Source organism: Poecilia reticulata, linkage group LG4 (genome assembly GCF_000633615.1).
Source record: "Poecilia reticulata strain Guanapo linkage group LG4, Guppy_female_1.0+MT, whole genome shotgun sequence".
NCBI classification, from domain to species: domain Eukaryota; kingdom Metazoa; phylum Chordata; class Actinopteri; order Cyprinodontiformes; family Poeciliidae; genus Poecilia; species Poecilia reticulata.
In genome coordinates, this window is record NC_024334.1 from 26,872,771 (window position 1) to 26,877,484 (window position 4,714).

Consider the following 4,714-nt stretch of genomic DNA (forward strand, 5'->3'; position numbering starts at 1 on the left):
TCTTCACTGGTTAAAATAAGCAAGTTTAATAACTTCTAATTATGAGAACCTCAGTTATGCTGGATAGAAATCCCTTGGCTTAAGATGTGCAGCAGTCATGAATAAATGTGTTTTTCTTTCAGTCGAGTCATTTCAAAGTTTACTGAGCATGCACACGGAGCAAAATGCTACGTCTTTTGTTTGAAAAATATGTCCACGTTTACACAACACAGAGTACCCATACGCCAGGGTGAAGCAAATTGGAAGTGCTGGCCTCTGCTGAACCATATTACTGGTGACCATATATCATTTTTTATAGGTCACAAGTGACGCACATCTGTTTCCACTCGGCTAAGTTTCCATATAAAACATTTGAATAGAGATTGTTCACCTATATCTGTTGCTCCCCTGTGCTTATTTGAATCAATGTGTGTCTCATACATCAAACCCCAGAAAGAGCAAAAGGGCTATTTTGTGCATGAAAGTATATTTCTGAAAGGTTTGATTACAGTGAGGAGTTAAAGGGGTGCTAAAATTCTTTAATGTTTACAACATGACACAGTTTGCTTTAAAATGATTTGTTTATATAGTGTGGTTGTTTAAATGTCAACTGATTTGACAGTTGTGTAAGCCAGATCCCAATGCGCCCACACTGGATTTTTTTTTTTTTTTTTTTAAATTTGATCTCGGAGCCCCTCATGTGTTTGACTTCTTTTTAATTGCTTCCTGTCTGCTTGGTCAATTATAAGTCCTTGGCTCATTAAGGGGGACTGACTACAGCAGAATTTTTGGAACAGACGGAGTGACTAAATACCTGTAATCTGAGAACAATGATTAGATCTTTCTCTTTTTTTTTTTTTCTTTACTTCCGCGTCTCAGCACAAACATGTTGACTTTCATTTAGCTGGATRCTGATCACTTGAGTTTTTGAAAATAAAAAGAGGCTGCATAGATTTTTAAAAGTATAAAACAGTCATGCTCATTTATGAGATATTGATTTGGTGGCCAGGTGAATTTTGGTGTAAATACCTTGTCAATGCTGTGTTTAGCACAAACTGTGAGCCTCAAACAAAACAGCTAACCTGCTGTCAGAGACCTTTTTTTTCCTGTTGTGACCCAACAGTTTTTTGATTTACTCTTAAGAGCAAAGTGAAGAAGCTGCACCTTTTCCAGATCCGGCGACATAAACAGCAGTGGCCTGAATGGGGCTTTAAACAAAATTAAGTTTGGAAGGCTTTCAACTAAAACCAGGCACCAAAGAGTATATAATGTGCAACTGAAACTTATTACATGTATCTGGCATGATTCMTATTAAAAAATTGCATGTTTAAAAATGACACTTTTCTAAAGAAATTCTGCTTTGTCTATTTACTCAGAAATCTTTACTACTCTGATTACTATTTTAAGTGCCAATTACCACGTTTGTTTTGCATATTATGGCTGTATCACTGTTACAAAAATATCTGTTACTGGGTTTCATGGTTCTTGAGGGTGCCCTGCTGGTTTGGAGGTCCAAAGCAGCTGCATAGTTTGAATAAGATCATTTGTAAATGACAGGGTAAATTCTCATAATCAAAGTCTATTTAATGAAGCCTCCCTTRTTCAGGAAAGAATATTTTAAGGCGCATGCATATTATACCATTGGAAAAAAAAAACGTTTTAAAAAGCAACTCTARCAAACTCGTAACTGAGAACTTACTTTGGAACGTTTGAAAGATAAGAAGCATACTTAGAAAAACCTCTTAAAATGTGTTGCGTGTGCCTGGTTCAACCAGTGCAGGAACTGGGAGGCTTCACGGAGTGCTGCAAAAAGCGAGGGCAAAACTCTGAGCTGACACGGTTGCCCATGGCTATGTAAATATTAACTGAGGCTCCACTGTGTGGGGAGACCCTCTTTGATTACAAGTCTACTCCAATAGTTTGATATCCAAGGAGACCTCCAAAGCTGGTCTGACAAAATAAATGGGAAAAATAGCGAAGGAGTCAGGAAGAGCTGAGCTTGATTCGGAACAGATTCATGTAAACGAAGCAGGGAAGGACACATCACTGGTCTGCAGTTCACATAGTTGAGTTTGACTTTGAACTTTTCCTTTTTTTGGTGGGTAAAGGAGATGTGACAGGAAGTAAATAAGAAGAGTGGCAGGCTTTGGCTTCCCAAAGTTCAAAAGTTATTTCTGCAACCTAAACAGTTTAGTACATACGAAAAAAAAATAAAACCCAACTAGATTTATCAAATTTTGCATGAGAATCCTTATTCTCATGCAAGATGTATTTCTATTTCTTATAAATAGAAATACATCTTGATTTTGTTTTAAACTAGAATCAGTTTCACAATGTTTAATTTAATGCACTATTTTTTTGAGCAGAATAGCTTGTTCCTGTAAAGTGTTCCCAGTTTGACTCCATAATAATGAGGCTCAGCTGCATGACTTCCATTTCTTTTTTACCATTGTAAAGGAATGAATTTTGGAGTGATCATAAACATTTTTTTTTTTTTACAATATTGGTTAAATTGAATAAGTTGATAAAGACAGTAAAGACTTGCTGAAACACATTAGTGATTGAGGCCAGACATTGCTTTTCAATTTGTGCTTCGAAGCATAACCTGGCCCAATCTGTGTCYGTCGTAATGAATGGACACAGATTTGTCTGGGTCAGCCGCAGTCTTGTGACTGGTCATGTGTGCCTGAGATGTCAATCAAGTGTAAATATTTTGGGGGGATAAAACCAAAACKYATTGTTGGGGGAATGTTTTGAAATTGAAGAAGCAAGCATCTTGTAGGAAACAAAGAGCAATGTTGCTCACAGTTGCTGATTGAACTATTTTCTAAAGCACCTGCTTATAAAAAAAAAAAATCCAGAACCTTCAAATTTTATTTCTATTGCAAACCTTCACAGACATGAGTTGCTCTACTTTTAAGACTTTAATCATTATGAACTTGTGTTTTCTCAGAATGCTTTGAAGTGAAAACTGCCATTGTCCCTATTTATACTTATGTATTGTTGCCAAATCACTGCAACGTGATTATATCACAATCTATCACTGTTGTTGCACATGAACATTGTGGGAAACTTCTGGGCTTCATGAAAACACGCTGAGTACAAACACAAACTRATTTAAAATGGTGATTTAAAAATATTTTATGACATATTCCCTGAACTTTGTCACTGTCTAAATGTTTGCCATGTAACAACAATAAACCTCAATGTTTTAACTATGATTYATTTTTGTGATGGAGTAATRCAAAGTTTCTCATAATTGTGAAAATGGAAGAAAATTCATAGATATTTTTTGAAATTGTTTTACAAATTTTTATCTAAGCAGTGCAGCATGCAGATGTATTCAGTTCCCCCCYGCGAAGCCAGTATTTTGTGGAACCAATATTTGATGTGAGTGCATCTGCAARGCTTTCAGAGTCAAGTCTGGATCAATGTTACACACTTAGAGACTTAAGGTTTTKTCCATTTTATTCATTTATTTATTTTTCAAAATAGCTCAAACCTCGCTTATATTAGTGCATCTGTGGACAGCAATTACCGAATCTTGTCATATTTTCTCTTTTGGATTTAACTAACATGACTATGCTTTGATCCATTGAATATCTAGCTGGATATTTAGAGTTGTGGTCCTGCTGGAAGGTGAACCTTCTCTCCATTTCTTTTGTCTTTGGCAGCTTTCAACAGGTTTGCTTCCAATGTTGCCCTGTATTTGACTCTTTCCATCTTCTTGTCCAATCACAGTTTCCATTTCAAAAAAGATTCATCCCCCCAGYATGAGGTTGCCGCCACCTTAATTCACTATGGTGACAGTTTGTTAAGGTTGTGGCAAACTGAAGGCGGGGACTTGTTATAGCTTTCTTTCAATAATTCAATAATCGTGCAATCAATGCCAGATTTGTAGAGTGTGCAATTAACAGATGTTCTTTTAACAGATTCCACCAGAGCTGTGTATCGCTGCAGCTCATACAGATTTGTCATTGACTTCTTGATTGAAAATGTCCTTTATTTGACCTCTGAAGCCTTTACAAAACACCAGTACTTATACTGACATTGAATAAAAAATAATTACGTGGAGTTTTGAAGCAAGAGGTTAAGTCAGATTTTCCTTTTTCTTTTTATTGGGAAAAGAGGAATAGAGGGTGAATTCATACTCATGTCAAACTTTTGACATTTTTGTGAAGTGTGGCAAAATTTTAAAAAAGATTGTTTTCCCACTTAATTGCTATGTACTAGTGTGTGACAATCACCAAAAATTCTAATGGAGATAATTTTGTACTTGTTTCATAGCAAAATGTGAAAAAGTTCAATGGATGTAAATACCTTTGCAGGGTGCTGAATACATTCAGAAAAATRGCTATAATAATGCCCTCTGTTGACAATCTGTGGAAATATTCAGATAAGCTTGTGCTAAATGGCAGTTAAAGCTGCTGCATCCAAAGGGAGACCACATGTGTTTTGAGTCTCGGCTCATAAATAAACATTTCTCCAGATATAGATGTCTGTCATAGGGTGACCTTTTATTACATCTGTTTTCTCTTTTTTATGTCCCTTGCAGAAAAAAAAAATAATAAAAAAAATCAACAAAAAACAAGTGGATGTATTATGTAAAATTATGCTTATGAAAACATGAGTCTGCCCCTCTCCTGTGTTCACCTTCACCTGGCAAGCATGACTCAACCTCCTGTTTTCCCCGTAGTGGTTGAAAGACAGTTTTTATTGAAGCCAGGTGTGGAGC